This window comes from Haliotis rubra, unplaced genomic scaffold (genome assembly GCF_003918875.1).
Source record: "Haliotis rubra isolate DU_JTF1 unplaced genomic scaffold, ASM391887v1 Scf186, whole genome shotgun sequence".
NCBI lineage: Eukaryota > Metazoa > Mollusca > Gastropoda > Lepetellida > Haliotidae > Haliotis > Haliotis rubra.
Window position 1 is genome coordinate 196,718 of NW_025765847.1, and position 25,793 is coordinate 222,510.

The window sequence follows — 25,793 nt, forward strand, 5'->3', positions numbered from 1 at the left end:
GCAAGATTCAGGAAAAGCATGATAAATATGCGGACCTCGCCTTTGAAATGTCTCGCTTGCATCCCAAGTACACTGTCGTCAGGCTCCCCATTGTTCTCGGTGCCCTTGGTTTGGTACCTCCTGATCTCTTGGCGCAGATTAGGAGAGTGCCCGGGTTCTCCACCGGGAGTACAGCCCTTCTGACACTCTGGGTAATGCAGAAGGCTGCAGTGTTGGGGAGCCTTCATATTCTCCGGAAAGTTCTTGGTGGGTTCGACTAGGCAGCGTTTCCTGGGAGAAGTCCCATTCGCTGTCTGGGCTGCGTGTAGAGGGGGCAAGGGCCCTGAGCTGATGATGAGCCTTACCAGCCTGACTGTGCCAGGATCACCCGAACCCTCTCTGCTGCATATTATCTTAAATCTGTAAAACATCATAATCACCCAAACCCTCTCTGCTGCACTTTTCATATAAATCTGTATCAAATGATAATAATAATACCCACCACCCTCGTTCCTCTCTCTATATGCCAATCAATTCTGGAGGTTGGGGTTTGATTAATGTGGAGGCTCTTCATGATAGAATTTCATTGTGTACTTTTGCACATAATTATTTATCGGATGATCCTCTGGTGATACATGTCAAGACTCATGATGAAAGCAAGGAATTCCACAGCTATTTTATGCGTGCCAAGGTTGTTGGACAAAATCTGAAATTTCAGGTTGATATTGTAAATGGTGATGTTCTGCTGGACGGTACAACGATGGGAGTAAACCAGGTTAAATCCTTCACCAAGTCTGCTCAGAGTCGGTCATTTACGGAGAAGCTTTCTGAGAAGCCATTGCGCCGTGTGTACATGCAGAGTGTGGAACAGAATAGCAATCCAACGGACTCCTTCGCCTGGATGAAGTCGGCTGGTCTTAAATGTGAAACAGAGGGCTTTCTTTTTGCTGCTCAGGACCAGTTACTTCCCACTTGCAATCGCCTAAATGTGATTCTTAAAGAAAATGTTTGCATGAAATGTCGATTATGCAATGAAATTATAGAAACTGTCCAACACCTTGTCAGTGGATGCCCTTCCTTGGCACAAACAGCATATCTTAAAAGACATGGTGGCACGACTCTTTGCTTCTAGTATCGTCATGGAAAATGATGCTTCTGTGGAATAGGCCCGAATAAAGCCTCAGATGAATTCCTGCCAACAAACCTGATCTTGTCCTTTTTGATAAAGCCAATGAATTTATTTACATCATTGAATTCTCTGTCATTTTGACAGTAACGTGACTGGCAAGATTCAGGAAAAGCATGATAAATATGCGGACCTCGCCTTTGAAATGTCTCGCTTGCATCCCAAGTACACTGTCGTCAGGCTCCCTATTGTTCTCGGTGCCCTTGTTTTGGTACCTCCGTATCAGGAGAGTGCCCGGGTTCTCCACCGGGAGCTCAGCCATTCTGACACTCTGTGTAATGCAGAAGGCTGCAATGTTGGGGAGTCTATATATTCTCCGGAAAGCTTTGGTGAGTTCGACTAGGCAGTGTTTCCAGGGAGAAGTCCCATTTGCTGTCTGGGCTGCGTGTAGAGGGGGCGAGGGCCCTGAGGTGATGATGAGCCTTACCAGCCTGACTGTACCAGGATCACCCAAACCCTCTCTGCTGCATTTTTCATCTTAATCTGTAAAACATAATAGATAGATATATATTGTGCGCCATAGTCCATCCAGAGCATGCTCAAAGCGCTATAAAAGATTCACTAGAGTTCATGAGGAAAATATGACAGTTCGTCAAAAGGACCGTCAGAATATTTGGCAGTTATAGATTGTAGAATTGTTTGAGTCCCCAGTTGAATGCTTCTAAAGATGAAACATTTTTTTATGGGAGATGGACGAACCACGGGGTTGGTGCTACAAATATGAAGGGTCGTTGGCCAAAGTGTTTGAGATGAACTTGGTGAACTGAGACATCTTGATTCTGGGAGCGGAGAGAACGGGCAGGCATATATGGTCGATTCCAACGAATAGCGTACACAGCATGTTTGAGCCCATAACAATTTTGCATTACTATCTTCACTTATTTTCGGGTGCCCATCACATCGGCACAAGTGAGACGATTCGGGCCATATATAACATTGACTATTTTTAATTAAAAAGTAGGCTTATGGGAGACAAAAACAGGTCATTTTTATTCATTTTGACTTATATTTTACAAATGTTTTGTTGAAAACATGTTGTGTGTTAAAAACTAGTCAAACTGGATGAACAGAAGTTTATTAATCTGATTGCCAAATATTTCGTGAATAAATCCCCTCAAATGATTTTATCTGGGGCTTAATTCGTAATTTTGGTAATTTGTTTTCAAGTGGTATTTTTGTGCATTACCCACGAATACAGTTTTCAATGACTGTTAATTTATGTAAATGCAACACAAGGTAATGATTTGTATTACTTTTTACAGCATTAATATCTAGAGTACACAAATGCAGTGGCGTTACATAATATTTCTTACAAGTAATAATCTACAAAAATGTTAGAAAATCATAGTCTGATTTGGTAAAAAAAATCACGTTACCTACAAATACCATTAAATATATATGTTGCTGTTTTCCACAGATGAACACATTAGTGAATGATATCCTAAGTTCAAGTGTAAAGGGCCACAAGGTATACGTGTGACACATCTGAACATTTTCTGTGCTGTTTTTACGAAGATATCACACAAAATAACCTGTATTCATAAATAAATTTTAACTCCCAAATGTTACCTACAAGTACCAACAACTGATCACATTCAAATAGAATGGTGGAATGACAACACGTGACATGTGTTCCATTTGGAAGTCATCATAGATGAGACCAGACAACATCTAGGTGATTAGTAAGTGTATTTTACATTTTCTGTAAGAATGTTATATAAATAAACCCATGTCACAATAACATAGGATGCATATGACATCTGCTACAACTAACCAACTTTAATTTTAGTGAAGTTTTAAGTCTTATTATGGTAACAAAAGGCCTCAGACTGCAAGTGGAATTGACATGGGGGCTCAAATTGGTAAGACATAGTGTCGTGCTGGGATTTCCCCGGTTGTTGCTCACGGTATTTGTACGTAACATGTATTTGTTGTTAACAAAATCAAATAGAGAACACAATAGGCTGCTATAACATAATTTATACTGAAGACAATTATTGCAGATCATAAAACTGATTAGGTACGCAGTACTGCCTATTAATAGATTGAAATGGTTCCTTGGAATTCCAAATGGCTACATAACTGAGCGTTCAATAAAAATGTTCTATTCAGGGATGCACTGCAGTTAGTGGTTTAGACGTTATTATAGTGATATAATGAATTCTTTTTGATTGAAATGTCAGAAAACAAGTTGATCTTGGTGATAAAAGTAAAAGTTTGCATGATATCACGCGGTAAACAGTATATACGTAGGTAACATGTGTATTCTTTGGTAACATTCCGTATTTGTAGGTAACATCAGTCAGTGTGTTTGAAGGTATATGTCTTCCCCAGGGCCGTCACTGACGCACATAGGAGAACTGAGACTGTAGCAGAAGTTAGTTGCATGGGTTTAGTAATTAGATTTGTCAAAGGCATGTCTTGAAGAATAATGACAATTATTCTGGATATACAACTTCGTTTATTCTGTGGAGGCGACGTTTCGACATAGGTTCTAATGTCGTTGTCATCTTGCTTGTCATTATCCACAATAATTGTCATTTTTCTTCATCAACTCAACTTCTAAAATGCCCATCAAAGAAGTCAAAGGTATGTCTTATTCGCAGGTAGCTCGTTTTTGTAGTTGAAACTTTCTGTAAATGTCAGTCTAATAAAATGATTGCAAAATATGGGTAATTAAAGCAGTTAGGAATATGTGGTTGAGTTATAGTTCAGTAAGACCTATAATGTATTGCTTGTTTTAGTGACATGTTCATCTGTACATAATGGTATATGGTATATGGCAATAGTTGTAGCGTTTTAAACGTTTCGTAAATAAAATAAAACTTCAGGTGTAATGATTTGAGTTCAATTTCTATACTTCTCAACAAAAGTTTAGACTCACTAGTGTTAATATCGCCACTTACTTCAGGCGACTGTTTTAAACTAACTTTTGCAATATAATCCATACTGTTTAAAGGTACTGTTTACACATGAACTGATATATTGTAAAACAAATTCGTAACGTTGAAAATATTATCGTCAGTGAAATCAGTGAAAATTGGCGAATTCTGAACAAAACTTTACACCAAAACGCAGCTGTTCACATGTATGATATTTTCACATGCTTTTCAACAATTTGATGCATGATCCTCGTGATGTTCATCTGCTTAAGATTTTCAGTTGCTTCTCCCAAGTAAGTGGAGAAATCAATCTTCGATGTAACCACATACTGTTATAAGGTGAAAATGCATCCCTAAAGCAGTATGAGAATTACAGCAGATTCCGTATATCGTTTACCAATATGACTCAGAACTGATAGCCTTTGGCTCATGACTAAGAACGGTTAAACACATAATGGAGACAGAAAGTCGGGAATAAGAGAAAGATAAATATTGGGATATGAACTTGGCTAAAATTTTCGTGAGGCAAGGACACGAGAAGGTCGTAAGAGGAAGGTTACGAAATACATGAGTAAAAGGGCGGAGACGGAAGTAGCAAATCACTGAAAAAGGGAGTCACTGAACGGTGCTGTCCGAGACCCCTCTAATTATAATACACATGAGTGAAAGGACAGATACAGTTATTAACGAATCAAAACGATGTGTTGAAATATGTGATAAGATAAGGTCAGGCTCGTCTCATTTACAAAAGACATGTTTGGGCGCTAAAAGAGAGAGAGTGCGGAGAGTACTAGCTCAACATTTCAGAAGCCAATCCACTTTACTAAGTTCCCCGTAGGATACGAGCCTGCTCTGTCTTGTGTTGGACTTGTACTTTGAGATATGGACTGAGAGACAGTAAACCGATGTGAGTATAGAACTTGGTGTTGCGTTTATCCTTGAATGTATGTATGCCAGTACATGAATGTGATGTAGTTAGTTAGGAGTCAGGTCGCCCGACCCCTCACTCCTTGACTGAGCATTCCCCATGGACCATGCGAGTGCAGAGCTGGAGCTTACATCTCCCCTGACAATGTGGAACGACCATAAGCAATAGGTAACTGCGGTAGGGTTTACTAACACCCAAACGCCAGTTACGACAATACTAGTATATATATATACACATAACATATAGTGAGTGTTTCTAGTGAGTCTAATTTTTTTATGAGAAGTATATTTCCATCAGTTAAAATGACATTACTACTTTCCGACATGGACTGAGACAAAACAAAGAGAAAGCCTTAAACTGGTTGTAAACAATCTTTATTCACATGTCCTATACATTTAGGTAAACAATTTCCAAACTGTTCGATGTTTTAATAAACCAGCTATGATTTAGTTTGACATATATAAACATTTATGAAATACAATGGAATTATGTGATATTTGTTACCTACAAGTACATATTTTTTTATCTTCCACCGAAAATTTAGTTTTTGATGCATTTTCAAATTTGTTGTACTTACTGAAAGTTCCACCCGTTGTCTCTCAGATGAATAAGATAGATATGTAATAATGATTCGTTTGTGAAAAGAACACTAAGTGGTGCTATCTCACTTACATCAAACAAAGGTACCAAAATGGTTCTATTTTCGTAAAGCTTGAGGTTATAAAACATGAAAGAAACCATGATATGGCTTCAGAGTTTCTATAGTCATTAACATATTGAGCATGCAGAACAACAATGAATTTGGATGTTAGGCAACATACAATCCATCTCATCACAGGATATGCAAGGTATGATGTTGGTGTTTGTAGGTAATTCAGAAAATGAGCCTTCAACTTCACTGATCCAGCAACTTGTCACTTTTAGAAATTAGTGCTGGCAAATGATTTTCATAAGAGGCAAATATGTTGACTTTACATTGGTAAAAAAATTACACGGTGCAAGCAATTCTATTTTGGACCCCTTGTACCTAGCTGTGTACACTTATCGTTGGAATCGACCATATGTTGACAACATCTCAGAGAGGTATGGAGGAGCCGTGTCTGCAGCGGAAAACAAGAGTGAGGATCTTGAACTGAATTCTGGCTTCAACCGGCAGCCAATGCAAACTCTGGAGGATTGGGGTTATGTGAGACCATTTGGATGTTTTAGTGACACCTTTGGCGGCGGCAGTTTGAAGTATACTATCCCAAAAAAGAAACGCATAGGCCAAACATCTATAACTCATCCACAAATAGACTTTAGTGCATGAATTTTTACACCAGTTTAAAAGAAGGTAATGTCTATACAACCAAGTGGATATTTTTAGATAACGGAGACGTTGAGCGCGATGGTGACGGCGTAGCACGGTCCCGACGTCGGTACTCCTGGCTGTCAGACCAATCGCTTTCAACCTGTTCCGTACAGTTTGACCGGATATCTACCGAAGTCCAGGCACCCTGGCTGCTGTGCTCTCACCCATGGCAGTACGATCACGCAAATGTAGTACCGGATGTACCGATCTTGGGCTGCAGTGGTGACTCGAGGTCTGCCTGTACGGGGACGGTCATTTGTTATACCTGTTTGGTTGTAACGAGCTGCAAGCAGTGATATCGTGCTCAGACTAACATTCAGACGCCTTGCAACAGAAGATGGGTAATCTCCAGCGTGCAATCTTTCAATGGCGATGTTCCTTGCCACAGAGTCAAGACGTGGCGTAGTGATTTGACCTTGAAACGCCTTCAAAACGAATGCCAATTTCCAAAAGTAATCTGGATTTTTAATGCCAGACAGTGCATGCTCTTTGCTGAACAATTTCAACTGGAAGGTGATATCTGTTGCGTTGTGGCGATGCCTTTTTGATCCTTGTAAAACATCTCATCAAACTCAACATTTTCGGGTAAAACCGAGGTTATTAAGGTGAGGTTTTTACCTGTGCAATTGTGTAATATCATGTTATGAACACTTCTGTTACATATTTTGACGATTGTTTGAACACAATAGGTAATTAATAGATTTTTTTAAACACAAATCGCCTATGCGTTTCTTTTTGGATAGTATGTTTGAAGTCTGAAGAGAAGATCATTAGAGATTTCAGACAGTAGGCTATTGCAATAGTCAATACTGGAGAGAACAAGTGACTGAGTGATAATTTTAGCTGCATCTGTGGTTACCAGATGGCGGATGTTACCAACAGAGTGGAGGCAGAAGTAACCTACTCTTCAGAGAATGTTCACATGTTGCTCCATGGTGAGACGAGGGTTAAGATAAACACCAAGGTTCTCAACACTGGATGAAAGAGGGATATCTGAGGAGGCTACTATGATGTCCGTAGATATCCTTTTCAGACGTTCAGATGTGCAAATCAACATAGCCTCAGTCTTGTCTTCATTGAGCTTCAGCTCATTTGTCATCATCCATGACTTAAATGCCTTTGTGCACTGACTCACTCTTGGTCTGGTTATTTGTACATCCTCTGGTTTGAAGGAGTCCATCAAATGGAGGTCGTTTGCAAATGCAAGATGATTCACATCAAAGTCTTCAATGACCTTCTCCAAGGAGTTTGTGTATAACACAAAAAGAAGTGGCCCAAGGACTGAGCCCTGGGGTACACCACACTCCAGGATCGTTGATTCAGAGACAAGAACTGACTGACTCCTAGTGCTCAGATAGGAATGGAACCAGGCCAGTGCATCCCCTAGTATGTTATAATCGTCATGAAGACGTCTGAAGAGCTAGAGTAGTATGACTGACTCTCTTTGAAATCCTGGAAAAAGAGCATGGTTCAATGTACCTCTAAAGTTGTAAAGTATTCCACGTAAGGCTGGAGCTGTTGGAATATTGCTCCACATGAAGGGAAGTTGAAATCATCCCAACAGCCGTGTGGAGAGTTTGTTGTCACATGCATAGATCTAAACATGATCTGACACATGGGGCGGGTTCCCTTGTCTCCTTGATTTCAACTTCAGGTGGGTAAGCCAGAAGTTACATAAAACAGATCCAGAACTAATGTTGCTTTGACAGACCCGAAACTAATATTGAATAGACAGACCCGGATCTAATATTGATAAAACAGACTCGGAAATGAGGTTGGTTAGACAGACCCGGAACTGATGTTGATTAGACAGACCCGGAACTACCGTTGATTAGAAAGACCCGGATATAACAGACCCGTAACTAATGTTGATTAGACAGACCCGGATAAACCGGACCAGTAACTAATGTTGATTAGACAGACCCGTAACTAACGTTGATTAGACAGACCCGGATAAAACAGGCCCGTAACTAATGTTCATTAGACAGACCTGGAACTAATGTTGATTAGACAGACCCGGATAAAACAGACCCGTAACTAATGTTCATTATACAGACCTGGAACTACTGTTCATTAGACATACCCAGAACTACTGTTCATTAGACAGACCTCAGTAAAACAGACCAGTAACTAATGTTGATTAGACAGACCCGTAAGTAATGTTGATTAGAGAGACCCGGATAAGACAGGCCCGTAACTAATTTTCATTAGACAGACCTGGAACTACTGTTCATTGGAAAGACCCGGATAAAACTGACCCGTAACTAATGTTGATTAGACAGACCCGGATAAACCGGACCAGTAACTAATGTTGATTAGACAGACCCGTAACTAACGTTGATTAGACAGACCCGGATAAAACAGGCCCGTAACTAATGTTCATTAGACAGACCTGGAACTAATGTTGATTAGACAGACCCGGATAAAACAGACCCGTAACTAATGTTGATTAGACAGACCTGGAACTAATGTTGATTAGACAGACCCGTAACTAATGTCGATTAGACAGACCCGGATAAAACAGGCCCGTAACTAATGTTCATTAGACATACCCAGAACTACTGTTCACTAGACAGACCCGGATACAACAGAAATGGAACTGATGCTGCTTAGACTGACCGTTGGAATCAGTTAAACAGACCCGTAACTAATGTTGATTAGACAGACCTGGAACTAATGTTGATTAGACAGACCCGGTAACTAATGTCGATTAGACAGACCCGGATAAAACAGGCCCGTAACTAATGTTCATTAGACAGACCCGGAACTACTGTTCATTAGACATACCCAGAACTACTGTTCTCTAGACAGACCCGGATACAACAGAAATGGAACTGATGCTGCTTAGACTGACCTCAGTTAAACAGACCCGTAACTAATGTTGATTAGACAGACCTGGAACTAATGTTGATTAGACAGACCTGGAACTAATGTTGAGTAGACAGACCCAGATTATATAGAACCGGAACTAATGTTGATTACACAGACCCGGATAAAACAGACCCTGAACTGATGTTGATTACTCAAGAAAGTATGGCTAACAGTAAAATTGCTAACAGTAGGACCCTTCAACAGTTATCCAAGCCGATCAATGTCGTCATGATCAATGCAAGTCTCGATTCTAAAACTCGCTCGGTCGGTGAGTCAAAGGTCGGACTACTATCCCCGCCCCTTTTCCATTCACGTGCACACCCACGCCCGTATACACACGTGCACAGACACACGTACGTACGTCTACACTTAGTCTCACTTCACTTCTCAGACTATAATTAATTGCAGCAAAAAACGAGGTGGGCTCGTCACAAAGTGAGTAACGGGTGTTGTCCGACTCTATAGTCAACACAATACAGGTACTTGCTTTGCCACATGTCTCGATACATCAATTGGATTCTTTTAAACACATTCAGACTGTGAACTTATATTGTTGTAAACACAAAACTAGTCGAGTCTACGAGACTATTTCACCACCTTTTTATTGATGTCTTGTCATGTCTATATATCGGTTCCGTTTCTTTACAATAACATAGCGACATACCGTCGGCCTTGCTTGTCATATGTGGTTCTGTTTGAAGAAGACATAGGAATCGTTCATAATATCTGGAATAGAGGTGAGGTGAAATTGGGTTTTACGTCGTACTTGAGAATATTCACTCATATGACGACGTGCATGCGTGTGTATGTGTATGTGCGGCTGCTTGTACTAACCCAGACTTAAGCTGGTTTTATAGTGCTAGCCCACTGAGATACCATGCCGCAGTGAAGCATGAATACCCCACTCAGACACATTATACTGACTCCGAGCCGACCAGTCCTTGTTGTACCCATTAATGTCGAGCGCCAGGCAGGGACCAATCTGGAATAGACACAGTGAGGCACAGTATTTTACATCCAAACTTTCAGGTCACATTGTTCATTTACCAATTAGGGACCGTTAATAATTTATGGCTTGGGGGCGATGATTATTTTTTTATGGAGGAGCATGTACAGTGTGAATAACTCCCCTAAAATGTATGTACAAAGTAAGTGACCCCCCAGCCCCACCCCCAATGTCATGAACAAAATTGCTGACCTCCTCCTAGTACATATTACCTCCCCTGAACAAAATGGGTTTTTCCTACTGAAATGAACAATGCACTAAATGACATACCATTATACACCGGGTTAGATAAAACTTTATAATTTACCGTCACATGTAATAATCCTCGTATCTTTGCTTATAACCTCGGGACCCCATGGGGACCTGCTACACACGTGTATCAGTTCATCCATATAAGGTATTGCTATTGAATTCTCTTTCTAAGAAAAGCGTCATTTTCTTGGAAGTTGCCGCACCCTGTCCGCGACCACGTCCCTCATATTGATTGCTCGGAGAGCGGCGGAAAGGAAGCTTGAGAAAGGCGTCCGTCTTGCGTTAGAGATCAATTTACGACCTTACGACATCATGCGCCACAGCAGCGTCATCGTTTTCATTGCAGGTAACATTTCTTGTACATCGATACATTTCCTATACAAAAATTTCGATACCTTTTTATTGATTTCACCACCTTTTATTGATTTCTTGTCATGTTTATATCTCAAAGTTTGTGCGATACGATCACCTGAGCGCAAAGAAGGCTTTTATTCAGTAATCAGAGATATACCCGACGTCCAATGCGCTATCAGCCAGAAAAACATGCATACATATATACCGGGTTCCCGAATATTGGCACGCCCGGGAAACCCTGATATACACCAGGTAAACGACAACTGCTTCAATGACACAGAGGACCCTACATCTGATATATACCTGTACACGACAACTGGCACACTATCAGACAGAGGACCCTACATCCCCTGATATATACCTGGTACAAGACAACTGGTACACTATCAGACAGAGGACCCTACATCCCCTGATATATACCTGGTACATGACAACTGGTACACCATCAGACAGAGGACCCTACATCCCCTGATATAGACCTGGTACATGACAACTGGTACACTATCAGACAGAGGAACCTACATCCCCTGATATATACCTGGTACATGACAACTGGTACACTATCAGACAGAGGACCCTACATCCCCTGATATATACCTGGTACATGACAACTGGTACACTATCAGACAGAGGAACCTACATCCCCTGATATAGACCTGGTACATGACAACTGGTACACTATCAGACAGAGGACCCTACATCCCCTGATATATACCTGGTACAAGACAACTGGTACACTATCAGACAGAGGACACTACATCCCCTGATATATACCTGGTACATGACAACTGGTACACCATCAGACAGAGGACCCTACATCCCCTGATATAGACCTGGTACATGACAACTGGTACACTATCAGACAGAGGACCCTACATCCCCTGATATATACCTGGTACATGACAACTGGTACACTATCAGACAGAGGTCCCTACATCCCCTCATATATACCTGGTACACGACAACTTGTACACTATCAGACAGAGGACCCTACATCCCCTCATAAGTACCTGGTACATGACAACTGGTACACTATCAGACAGAGGACCCTACATCCCCTGATATATACCTGGTACATGACAACTGGTACACTATCAGACAGAGGACCCTACATCCCCTGATATATACCTGGTACATGACAACTGGTACACTATCAGACAGAGGACCCTACATCCCCTGATATATACCTGGTACATGACAACTGGTACACTATCAGACAGAGGACCCTACATCCCCTCATATATACCTGGTACATGACAACTGGTACACTATCAGACAGAGGACCCTACATCCCCTGATATATACCTGCTACACGACAACTGGTACACTATCAGACAGAGGACCCTACATCCCCTGATATATACCTGGTACATGACAACTGGTACACTATCAGACAGAGGACCCTACATCCCCTGATATATACCTGGTACATGACAACTGGTACACTATCAGACAGAGGACCCTACATCCCCTGATATATACCTGGTACATGACAACTGGTACACAATCTGACATATTCATATTTTTTTTGTTCTTTGTAATTCCTGCATTTTATATTGACTGTATTGGTAACGAGTTCTTGTTTTCATTTCTAAATGAATGGAATCAATAAAGTCACGCCGACCAGAACGGACTAATATCATGACTGGAGAATGTCGGAAGTTTCTGTTGTAATGAACTTAGGCGCAGTGACAGCAACCATTTCAGACTTTCTGCTTCAAGGCTTATCTTATAACTTGCATGATATTCATATCTAGTACTACATGCTAATATTTTGTCCATTCTTGGGTGCACATATCTTTTAATCTGGTTTGATAAATGCTAAGAAAACTAAGTAATTTATTATACATCCAACGTTTTGTAGACCAAAACCTGGACTAACTAAAATATGTCTAATATACTTGCCCCATTCTGTCTATATACGGCATCAAGATTAAATAACATTTCGTAACACTTACGCGGGAGTCTATTAGGTGGCATGTGAAGTAGTTTTAGCCAATATTTAATGCACCTCACCAAACTGTCTATAAACAATGGGTATCGTCCGCATTCCCCAAGAGCCATCACAACAGGAGTGTTACTGCCTGTACCATGATAGTGTTTACATGCGAGAAACTGGAGCCTTTTACCACCTCTATTTTTGATGTTCCCCATATTTCGCATCCGTAAAGAAGGATGGGTTTAACTTTTGAATGAGATATTCTAAAAAATGTTCCGAGAAGGACTTTTTATATGTCCATATGCTTGTACTGAACCTGCATGTAATCGTTCAAGCTTAGCTTCCTTCAATACATATTAAACGCAGTATGTCTGAATGTGAGGAATCGAACCCGGGCTTTTTGCGTGACGAATGAGCGTAGCCTAGTAGTTAAAGCGTTTGTTCGCTTTAACATTGGCACAGTGTGTGAAGCCAGTTTCTGGTGTCCCGTGATATTGCTAGAATATTGCTTCGGGTGGCGTAAACCTAAACTTACTCACTCACTCTAAAAGCACGTTTTGGAATTTGTTTTATTTCATGAGTTGCAAGACTTGTAAGATGTTGTCAATGGATAGAAGATTTCTTTATTTGTCATGTGTGTCAGATCTATCGTAGCAAAACAACAAAGAAAAACACGTGAGGAAACTTCACCATGCCAGAACATCCAATAGGTCAGGTGAAACAACTTTCTGCATGTTCAGTTGTACGTTAGCTGCATGTGGTGGCCATGTTCGTACACACGGTAATACACTGATGCACTGTTAAAATAACAGTAGAAGACCTGTAGATTTCAGCAAATTCCCCTGGCTTTGGAACAATACAAGTTCACCGGATGTGAGGTGAAGTAAGGTGACAGTGGGTTAACGTCGCACTTAAGAATATTTCGCTCATATGACGACGTACATGCGTGTGTATGTGTGGCTGCTTGTATTAGCCCAGACATAAGCTGGTTTTATAGTGCTAGCTCACTGAGATACTATGCCGTAGTTAAGCATGACTACCCCACTCAGACACATTATACTGACTCCAATCCGACCAGTCCTTGTAGGTAGTCCTTTTGGTATGACGCGGCCGGGGATCGAACCCGCTACCTTCCGCTCTCCGTGCAGACTTTCTAACCACTACACCACGGAGGCGGTCTCACCGGTTGTTAATGTTGGCTAGACAAACTACCGCTTTGATATGTACACATCAGAAGCTATACCATCTGGAACTTACCATAGATGCTGATACCAGACTGTTAGCATCATGTACGCATCATATAGATTGTCAAGGTCACCACAGATGTTGGATATGTACACATCAGAAGCTATACTATCTGGAACTTACAATAGATGCTGATACCAGACTGTTAGCATCATGTACGCATCATATAGATTGTCAAGGTCACCATAGATGTTGGATATGTACACATCAGAAGCTATACAATCTGGAACTTACAATACATGCTGATACCAGACTGTTAGCATCATGTACGCATCATATAGATTGTCAAGGTCACCACAGATGTTGGATATGTACACATCAGAAGCTATACAATCTGGAACTTACAAGACATGCTGATATCAGACTGTTAGCATCATGTACGCATCATATAGATTGTCAAGGTCACCCTAGATGTTGGATATGTACACATCAGAAGCTATACTATCTGGAACTTACAATAGATGCTGATATCAGACTGTTAGCATCGTGTACGCATCATATAGATTGTCAAGGTCACCATGTGCTTTCTCAACCTTCTACATTCATTTGGTGCAAAGCTGTGGCATGAGAGACGATAACGATGCTCATTACACACGCTGACCTATTTTCATTAAAACGTCACCTTTTTTTCTTTATCAGCTTCTGGGGCGGTGGGGTAGTCTAGTGGTTAAAGCGTTCACTCATCACTCCGAAGACCCGGGTTCTATTTCCCGCTTTAGGACAATCATTCTCTTCCCACAGAGGTTACTTGTCATATCTTCCTACGAACATCTGTTCTAATACGGCCATATTTCCCGGTTCTCGTAAAATCCCCTAGCGGCAAAAGATCGCAACACGAATTATCTCCCTTCTTTCTATTCAATCAGAACACGTGTTACATCGACTTAGATTCAACTTCACTAAAACAAGCAAATGTGGGGACACAAATATGCCCCATCTGCCGGGGACTTGTGTTGATGTTACACACAAGACGTTTAATGGCTAGCTTGTCCGTTGTCAACGAGGGCGATGGAGACGCCACTGATCCGCCATAACATGACTGAGTTCCGTCTAGAAGAAACGTTTGCGCATCGCGCAGAGGAAGAAGTTTAGTTTTCTCGAATGATCACTTTTGAAACAACGTCGCTGATTGCAGAACTAAATCTGATTGCCTCCAATCACGAGTCTTGAACGCTCCCACCATGAAAGGGCCGTATTAGAACAGAGGTTACGTAGGAAGATATGACAGGAGTAACCTCTGTGGGAAGAGAATGGGGGACAATGTGTGAAGCCCATTTCTGGTTTCCCCCGCCCTGATAATTGCTGGAATATTGCTAAAAGCGGCGAAAAACCAAACTCACTCTACCAGCTTCTAGCAGTTTTTCAGCAGCTTCTGGTTCGTCCTGACTTCCACATGCGAGTACATTTGTCAATAAGATACAACAACACTCCTATTTTTAGACATAATGTCCTTCTTAAGCTGGTGGTAGTGCATTTGGGACGTAAAACCTAGCTTTTACTTTTTATAAGAAAGGTGCAATGGACGTTCCAATTGAAAATACATGTACATAATCAGTTCACGGAGACTCCTCTCCTTCCGTCTGGAGTCTTGTTGTATTCAGTTATTATCAGTGAACAACTGATAGCAGCGTGGACGTAGCCATACTGTTTCGAGCGATATTTTTAATATGCCTGTTATAAATTATTTACTTCTCTAAGCCATTTTGGATCTATCCACATGTCACTTTTGCCTTTTGCCATCGTGATTAATACAACAAAACCTGTTTTCAAAAATCTCATATCTAATAAATGAACTGGTTAATTTGGTAGAACATTGTGTTTTTCATCATAACATACATCAGTGATAATTATTAGACAAAGTGCCACCCTTCACGAAGTATGTTGAAGCATGTCGGCAATGCCGGTGCCTCGAAATTGTCCGGGATCCGTAGCGACAAGTATGGAGGGGTTCCCCAGGTGTAGCGCCCAGTGCTGGATAAATAGGAGAACTGTCCTCATCTCCAGAATGTTGATGTGGAATGGAGAACCTGATGACATCTTGTCTTTGAGATGATCCTGCGATTGATGTGTCTTGTAATAGGTGACGATCTGGCTTAGGCATCCTGGTCGGAGTCCCGTCTATGGTCTATGACATTGTCGGGAATATTCCACCATGCGATGTCTTTGAACATTAGATCCGTAGGCACTTTGACAGAATCTAGCAATGTCTCTCGATGTTGGTTGATTCAATATTGAGTGTATAATGCATCTCTGGATGTAAGATCCTGAATGAATTTGAGAGCTCCTATTAGCGACATCCATTGACGTAGAGTGTGAGGAGATCCCTCAAACTCCGTTATCCTGGTCCTTACATAAGTACAACGATGTACAAGGCCTTGAACCATTTCTTTAGGTTGAAGCACTGACTTGTCCAGATGTACGAGAAACCCCATATTCCTGGCTGGCAGTTACTGAGAGTCTTCTAAGCTGGCATCCAGGTCAGCGTTTACAGACAGAAAATTAAAAGGTTTCGATCCTTGAGTGAGGATAATCCCTCATTCAAATCCTTGATGATCTTATATTAGAACGGTGATAAAACACCTAGAGCAGCCAACTTGTTAGTTACTAAAGATGTAGTGGTCTGATGATTTCATTCTCAAGTCCATATCAGTGAAACGTCTGTAAAATGTTCCGTTTAACTGTTAGAAGAACAGGTGTTAATAGCCGCATCTTTCAATGTAGGGCTAACGGTAGACTTGCACAAGTCTCTAAGGTAATAATTAATAGTTTAAATGATAATTTCTAAAAAATATAAATATCCCTCTAACACGCTGGCGTCCATATGCATCTAGACTTGACTCTTTAAAGGATAGAATTACTTACTATACATTCATGGGCTTAGCCTTTAGTGCAGCCTTGGAGCAAGGCTAGGCTAACGGTATCTGGGCCTGTGCGGCCGGCGCGGCTTCTCTCCTCCTGATCTTTGGCTGTGTCCTGCTATGAAAACTGTCTGAGCAGTCCGTGTGGTCTGTACTTGAACAGCTCCCCGAGCTTGTACTGGTGGCGTCGATCCTTTCATTTTTGCGATGATGTCCCGCAACAAGGTGAGCTGGACGCGGACTGTGAGGTCAGTGTGGTCTGTGACTCTCCGTCATTGTTCCGTCCACAACATCAAAGCCCACGACTTATAGGTATACCTCAGCTGAGGTGACAGCAGTAGACGGCGTGGACCTCTCTTTGATGTGGAGGAGGATGGTCCTGTTCGCTGGTTCTGCTGCTGGTAAGGCCCCCTTTGTTGCAAACTTCCGTTTAACAGCCAGGGAAGTTGACTGACGGGGCGTGTCTGGATCAGACAGGACGAGAGGTCGCCTAGCTCCGACTGATTGTCTGATATCACCCTGCACTTAAGCTGGGTCCTAGCATCTTCTCTTTATTTTGTTGTTGATGGAATTCAAAGACATACTTCTAAAGGCCACCAGCAACTTCTCACAGGTCCGGTTAAGCAAACCTTAGTGCCCAAAGGGGAGGACGATGTGTATGTAGATCCCTTCGACTTACTCTTGATTGTGCTCGATAGGCCAATCATACCATGACTATGTTTACATTAAGTTTTAATCGACTGCATATGGTGGTAGACAAAGCAGGCGGGTGGGGTACACCGAAGTGTCCGGCCTTGTCATGATTTATTGTACTGTGAAGCATTTCGAGACAGGGGTCATCTCAAAAAAACATTTAAAAAAAAATCTTTATACTTGAAAAGACACGAGGACCTTTGGATCTAACCTCTTCTACTACTTTCTCCGCTAGTTTGTGCTTCGGCAATACCGTCCAGTAGAAGCCAGGACTTCAGCTCATGTCGAAACCTTTCCACGGACATCACAGGGTGTTCAACGGAGTTCCTACAAGGAATATCTACGAATGGACTTTTCACAGACTTCACCAAAGGCTTTAATTTGACATCTGCCATATCAGGTTCCTTCTGCCAGTCAAGGTACGTACGTTTCTAATTTTCGCGATAATAATGAGTGAGTGAGTGAGTTGTTGCGTTTTACGCCGCTTTTGGCAATATTCCAACAATATCACGGCGGGGGACACCAAAAATGGGCTTCACTTCACGACAATTAATATCTAATACTTGACATTTATGTCTTCAGTGGTATATATGGACAGTATCTTCTTTTACTGTAAAAAGAAGCTGGTCTGTGTCCAGCAGCTGGTCTGTTTGTGTCCAGTAGCTGGCCTCACTAAAATAGTATGTGGCTTCATTGTGTCCAATGGCTGACCTTACTGTGTCCATTAGTGGCGATTGTATGACCACACCTAAGGTGGTGACTGTATGACCACATCCAAGGTGGTTACTGTATGACCACACCCAAGGTGGTGACTGTAGGGTCACATTCTTGTGCTGACTGTATGGTCTCATCCTTGTGGTGACTGTGTGATCACATCCTTGTGGAGATTGTAGGGTCACATCCTTGTGGTGACTGTAGGGTCACATCCTTGAGGTGATTGTAGGGTCACATCCTTGTGGAGATTGTAGGGTCTCTCCTTGTTGTGGTGACTGTAGGGTCACATCTTTGTGGAGATTGTAGGGTCACATCCTTGTGGAGATTGTAGAGTCACATCCTTGTGGTGACTGTAGGGTCACATCCTTGAGGTGATTGTAGGGTCACATCCTTGTGGTGACTGTATGGTCACATCCTTGAGGTGATTGTAGGGTCACATCCTTGTGGTGACTGTAGGGTCTCATCCTTGTTGGTGACTGTAGGGTCACATCCTTGTGGTGACTGTAGGGTCACACCCTTGTGGTGACTGTAGGGTCACATCCTTGTGGAGACTGTAGGGTCACATCCTTGTGGTGACTGTAGGGTCTCATCCTTGTGGTGACTGTAGGGTCACATCCTTGTGGTGCACAAGGTAACTGTAGGGTCACATCCTTGTGGTGACTCTTTGGTCACATCCTTGTGGTGACTGTAGGGTCACATCCTTGTGGAGATTGTAGGGTCACATCCTTGTGGTGACTGTATCCCGCACTTAAAAGAATCAGCCTAGAGCTCCCTTGCTCTTTTACTCCCAAAGTACTGCTTCGATTTTTGTGCTGTATGTCTCATTTTGTAGGTAAATCTAGTTGGCTTGAAATGTGATTTTGCACTAGCTTACTGCTTCGATTTTTGTGCTGTATGGGATAAATACAGTGAGTATTGTTGAATTGGCCCTGAAACGAACCTGGTGTGTTGACCTCGTTACATCCCTTTCCTTTTATATAGTACTAAGATGGCAGTTTTTAGCCCGTTAGTGACAGTATATACCTTGATGGCAGTTTTTTAGCGTTACAAGCCCATAAATGCTGTGTATTTGTAACAAGTAGCATACATAAATTTTAAAAATACAGTTTATACTTCGAGCAAGTACAATTATTTGATTTTTCTCAAGCGAATTATTGATCTCCCCTACTGTATGACAATCGACCCGCCCAAATGCAAGCCGTGAACTCGCTAAGTTTAGTCGCCGCAAACTTTATTCACGGAAATAATTGTTGATAACCACCCTACTATTCCCAATTTGGCAAAGAACTGACATGCCGTGTTTTATGTGGGATACATTGACAGTGGAAGTGGAAGGACTGGGCATTACGGCCGGGACGGAAGCTGTTAGGTTAGGACGTGTGGGCCGACGTGTGTTGTCGACGTCAACACACGTAGATATGGACCCGCTTTGAATATACTGCCGCTTTTGCGCTGCTTACGGATTTTCCAGCTTCGTAGTTTCTTCACTGGGATTAGGGTCCAGAAATTCTTCTTCAAACCATTCGCTTTTTACTTCAAAAACACCAAAGATGCAGCCGAGATAGAAATTGCCGATGTCCGACATGTTTGTTTACAAACAATAGGGTCAGCGAGTTCGTGGTATTGATACGCGGTGAATCTATCACTTTAATTAGCGGTCCTTAAACTGTCATTTAAGTACGGTTTTGATGAGCTCTCAGCCAATCAGAATCGAGTATCACACATTGCCGTGCTAGAATTACTGCTAATTTGTTTGCTATTTACTAAAAATGGGTTCTACAAGTGACAACAACTTGTGGTGAGTTATGACCATTGTATGAACTTTTACCTGTGATCTCTTCATACCTGGAGGATGCTGCACTGCTTTTAAACTTTTGGCCATTATGCCTTAGTTCTAAATAAACATGATTATCTGTCATGAAAGATATATCTATTTCAGATGTGGACCTTACATGTGTAGGAACTACTGGAGAATGCAGGAGCCCTACTGAACTGTTTAAAGCAGGGAACCAAAGGAGGTTTTAATTTATCCACGCCTGATGGATATCTCGCATTCGTCTGCAGGTAAAATCAAAACATAGTTCAGAATAGAGTAGTGTAGAATATTATAATGGTAACGCTATTTTTCAGGGCATTATCATTTGCAGAAGCCCGAGGTCTTTCATTAACTGCCCGACGAAGGACATCCTCGATAAATTCCAGGGTATACGTTCCGATAAATCTTCACTAGTACCCAGGATGCACCTATGGCTCGGCCCGATAATTTTATTACCTCCCTTTGCTGGCTCCGCATTTTCACAGTAGCCAATCAGCTAAGCCGCCGCTACAACCGGGTTTGCCAGTGTCAACAAAGATAGCGCAGGCTCGAAGGTTTGTTCCTAGTGCGACTCAGATTTGGGGGGAAATCATACAGAAAAATTGACAGGTCTGAAACCTTAAAAAAAATATATGCATGAACTCTTTCTACCTCTTTCCGAGTACCTCTGCAACAATTATGTTGCCAAGTTTAATCGGTTAGATAATAGAAGCGAAAGAGAGTTGTGATTGGTACCTTCCCAGCGTAGACACCTGACTGGATAAAAAGCCAGCCAAGGGAGGTAATAAAATCATGCGGCAGAGCCGTAGATGCATTCAGGATTTAGTGGAGATTTATCGTAACGTATACCCTGGAGATTATCGAGGATGGACGAAGGAGGGCAGTCGAAAAGACCTCTGGCTTCTGCAAATGATAATTCTCTGAAAAGTAGCGTTACCGTTATTATAGCTAAAATGGATAGATTTTTAATTTTAATAAAATAAGGTCATTGCTGCATGTTGTAATCTATGGTACAATTGTTAAGGTTGGCACCGGCAAGAAAGTGTATAATGGCACAGGTACATGCGACGAATATGTCAGAAATATTGTCAATATTGAACCCAAGTTCAAATTAGCCGTAGGTGATTGAACATCAAGAGCTGAGCTCCTCATGACGTCACCTAACAACGGACATGATAATGGCCCGTCGTTAAGCAATTTGGGGGCATTATCAAGTTACAGTGGCCCGCTCATTCCTGATACTATGCGGGCGTTTCAATGATAATTCTGTCCATTTTATCTATAATGAAAAACAGCAATTACGTTCTCGAATCTCTTGTTTCAGTAGCAAACATTAAAACACAAACAGTAGCAAACACAAAGTTAACATTTTTTCATGTTTCACTACTTGATCAGTTAGTCGTGAATATAAATAAACAGCCTTATCACCCTGGCGGGGCTTTCAAGATGACGATATTTCCCGTCACGTGTTAATCTGCCATGTTACCGGATTAAGTGGCCATGTTGCGAGATCTCGCAGGAGGCGGGCGGCGGGCGGCGGGCGGACAAATGGGAAGAGGGCGGGTGGTGCGCTGGAGAGTTTGTGTGGGTATGTTTTTGAGAATGTGTTTGTTTATGCATTGTTTTGGGATGCAGCAGTTGCAGCTACTGGGTCTGAACGTTTCGAGGACTTGTTCGGGAAGTTCATACTGCACTGATCTTCTTTGTCACCGTAATGCCAGGGATACTGACAGTTGTTACTGTCATCAGAGACCATATAATAATATTATATGGTCTCTGCTGTGGTGATATTCGGTTTTTCCCCACATTTATAGTAGGTGTTGCTTTCGTGCCGTTGTTTGCTGCTTCCTCATGTGGGCATCTATGCTGACCATGTCCATGAACACTACAGCATACCATAAGACTGTACAGATGAAATGTTTAGGACAGTTCAAACAAGCTGTGCAAGATGCTCTTCAGAAGCAGCACAACCAGGACGCCATAGCTGGTGCTCCTGATCCTCTCTATAAAACACAGGATCAATTCAAGGCATTCAGTTGCAGTGGCAGATCTAAACACATCAGGGCTGGAATTGAAGATGGCATCTCAAGAGAATCTACCGCCTTCCTTCGTCTAAATGGCTTCACATTCAAAGACCTCACTTCTGACATAGATCCACAACAATACGATGGCTCAAAGTGAGTTATACAACACCAACTATATTGATCTTCAAAACCAAATCCCTGTGATGGAACAGAAATTACCAGCTATAATCCAAAAGTTGGCAGGTATTTTCCCGTAAAAGAGACACTGTATTGGCTGATAACCAAGAACACTTATAGTACCACTCTGATAGCATCCTCGATATCTCCAGGGTATACGTTACGATCACTCTGCATATACTCTGGATGCATCCACGGCTTTTTATGTTGATTTTATCACCTCCCTTGTCTGGCTTTTTATCCAATCAGGTGTCTACGCTTGGAAGTTGAGCGAACCAGTCACAACTCACTTTCACTTCTTAAATTATCTAACCGTTTAAACTTGGCAACACAATAAATGCAGAGGGCACTCTGATGATGTGAAAGGACTTCTTTTACATGTTTTTTAAAGTTTCAGATCGCTCAATTTGTTAGTATTATTTCTCAAATCTGAGTGGTACTGCGAACAAACCTTCGTGACCACTCTGTCAAGCTGTTGACACTAGCAAGCTCGGATGTAACGGCGGCTTAGCTGATTGGCTACTGTGAGAATGAGGAGCCAGCAAAGGGAGGTAATATAATTATCGGGCCAAGGCGTGGATGCATCCAGGGTATAGTGCAGAGTGATCGTAACGTATACCCTGGAGATATCGAGGATGCTCTGATAGCTCCTCCAGCAAACTACCCGTGAAGGTCCGGGTTAGAATATTGATCTTCAGTAACCCATGCTTGCCTTAAGAGGCGACTAATGGGATCCCAGCCAAACAGTAGTGGACGTTATGCTCACCTGGAACTACCTCAAAGAGGAACTCAGATTTGAAATGCGTAAAAACGCAAGTCAACATCTATGCTCAAACTCTGAAAACATGTGTTTGGCTCTCACGGGTTCCTCCTGCTTAACAACGAACCCACCTGACTATGTCCCTGTGTCTCGTCAGATGTTGTGATCAAACACATGGACACCTACGCTACGTGGGATTGCGTCAAGAAACAACAGACGCCATCAAAATATATTTAATGCATGATGTAGGACGTCCTGTGCCATTCCTCTCTCCAGTCAGCTCTCAAAACAGGACTAAAGATGTTGCCAGGAAAGATATCAGTTGTGGACATGTGTCACGGACAGTTTGAAACATCTCGTGTACAGCTCTCAGCTGGTCCATTCCCACCATTGGAACGGCCCTTTTCAGGGCCTACCAAACTCGTCTCAGCAGAATGCTTGAAGAAAGATATACTCGAAAACAGCCCTTTTCCCTGACCCACACACACTCTCCATCGCCCCACACGCCATTTCTCCGCAAGTCCGCCCGCCACCTCTCGTTCCCCGTTCAAACCGGAAAAGCTAATCATGTGACTGGAAGTGGTGACGTCTTACAAATCCCGCCAGTGTGACTTCGTTGACAACTAACATCTGAATTTGGTTATCCTAATCTTCTGATATTTATAACAAATATCTGTCTAAACATGTAACAACTAATGATGGCATTTCCAGTGCATCACAGCTGTACGAAAGCTGCACTAAGACAGCCTATGGTTCCTGTCCGAAGAGAACTGCAGAGGTCCTGGTAGAAATAGACAAGTTAACCAGACCGGCTGGCTGTGACGCTTGTGTCTCCCAGCCGTCTCTCCTCCTGTTGGCCTCAGTGCTGGCTTTCATGATGGCTTTGTTCAAGTAGATACCCAGGCATTCACCGACACAGTTATGCTTGTACTGTTAGTTTCATTTGAACATATTTCAAAACAGGGAAAGCGAAAAATGTTGACATAACAACATAGCCACAGACTGATCGTTTCTTTAATCTCATAGAGGTAAGAACTGCGTGCTGCAGTTTGCTGGGCAGTAGATAGCATCGGGGTGGGTGGGGTGGGGGTGGGGTTGGGGTTGTGTGTGTCCGTTATCCTTCCCATATCTGTCAATGTATCGGATGCTACCAACTGGGAGTCATGGTTGTTTGTTTATTATATCAATAAAGGAAGGGAGATCAACATATGGCAATGACATTTTGCACAACCTGTTGGTGAACTCGAATCTCTCCCCCTGTTTCGATTTCAGGTGTTCCCGGTGTGTTGTAACGTCTGGTTTGTTGTATGCAAGGGTACAATTGATCAACGAGGAATGTCAGGGTTAATGATTGGTTTAAAGTACAGGTATGATCTCAGTTACTTGTCTTTGTCAGTACATAACGATATATCGTATCCTTTTGTAGAGGCCAGTGTACTTGTAGGATGCTGTTTTCACCATACGTTTGGCCTGGTCCCGACTCCGTTATGTACTGACCCGAGTGACCAACGTCCTGCAACTGGTAGTACTTGGATTAGTGTACGCATGTGTGGAAGTGCGGCATCTATATAAATATATCATTGTGTGGTACTATCCAGGATCCGGGTGTTTCACTGTTTTGAAATATGTTCGTCCGCTTTTCTGCAGTAATTTTAAGTGCTTAGTAGTTAGAAAATTCTAAGTTTGTATCCAGTTCCTTTGATTTTTAATGTACTCTACATCTTACACGCTTAGAACTACTTCCAGCATCTGGATATATATCCCACGTTCCCAGATATCATGATCCGTGTTCTGTCGTGAAAGAAGTTAAAGTTTTAATGTTTTTCAGGTAATCCATCATCTCGAGTACAACTGATGGTTTAGGAAGCCTTAGTAACTTAGTCATTAGAGTTTACAGAAGTCATCTGTTGTCTTCATCCATATTGTGGGATTCAGATCGTAAAAACACCCCTGACACTCAACATAAGTAATGTAATGTATCTATTGTCTTACAGCAATTTTGTTTAATTATATTTCAAAACTCTTCACAATCATTAATTCTTGATGCTGTGTTTCTCAGTTTCGTGTTTTGGGGACACAGGTTTCAAGATTTGTTTCTGTTACTTCTTCAGCTCAGATTCAGATTGTTTCTGCTTATAATCAATCAAAAAATAAATTGCTATTGTTTTAGAAATTGTTGGAACTTCAGTGTTTTCTTTTCATCAAAGATCAAAACAAAATTGATCAAATTATAAAAATACGACGAAAGTAACAGACTGCCCACCTCTCGACGTGAGTCAACAATGACTGTTGCGGAAGATTGTGTAAATTTCTATACGTAGACAGCTGCATTTATGCATACCATACATAATTCAAGTGATCCTACTTGGTGAATAGTTCTTGCGAGTTATATTTGGGATTTCCATGAAGATCCGGGTTAGAATTGATCTTCAGTAACCCATGCTTGTCGTAAAAGGCGACTAACGGGATCGGGTGGTCAGGCTTGCTGGCTTGGTTGACACATGTCACCGTATCCCAATTGCGCAGACAGATGCTCACGCTGTTCATCACTGGATTGTCTGGGCCAGACTAGATTATTTACAGACCGCCGCCATATTGCTGGAATATTGCAAGGTGCGGCGTAAAACTAAACTCACTCTATCATTTGGGATGTCATTATGCTACCCTCCTGTGGAATGCGTTTGAGAAAAGACGCCACCCATCCTGGAAGGCTTGCCACGTCAGCGCCATCAGAAATGATTCAGAGAATCCATGGCAT

General features: G+C 42.0%; 1 protein-coding gene and 2 long non-coding RNA genes across 3 annotated transcripts in view; 2 read left to right on the forward strand and 1 right to left on the reverse strand.

The window, feature by feature from the left end:
• LOC124273931 (15-hydroxyprostaglandin dehydrogenase [NAD(+)]-like) overlaps nucleotides 1-25,793 on the reverse strand; it is a 62,764-nt gene that overhangs the window by 26,627 nt on the left and 10,344 nt on the right. The gene's annotated exons all lie outside the window — the stretch shown is intronic.
• Nucleotides 9,651-17,959, forward strand: LOC124273934. The gene is made up of 3 exons (XR_006897775.1): nucleotides 9,651-9,676; nucleotides 10,650-10,801; nucleotides 17,780-17,959. It is a non-coding gene; the product is annotated as an uncharacterized LOC124273934 (long non-coding RNA).
• On the forward strand, nucleotides 20,043-25,210 carry LOC124273935. The gene is made up of 2 exons (XR_006897776.1): nucleotides 20,043-20,322; nucleotides 23,747-25,210. It is a non-coding gene; the product is annotated as an uncharacterized LOC124273935 (long non-coding RNA).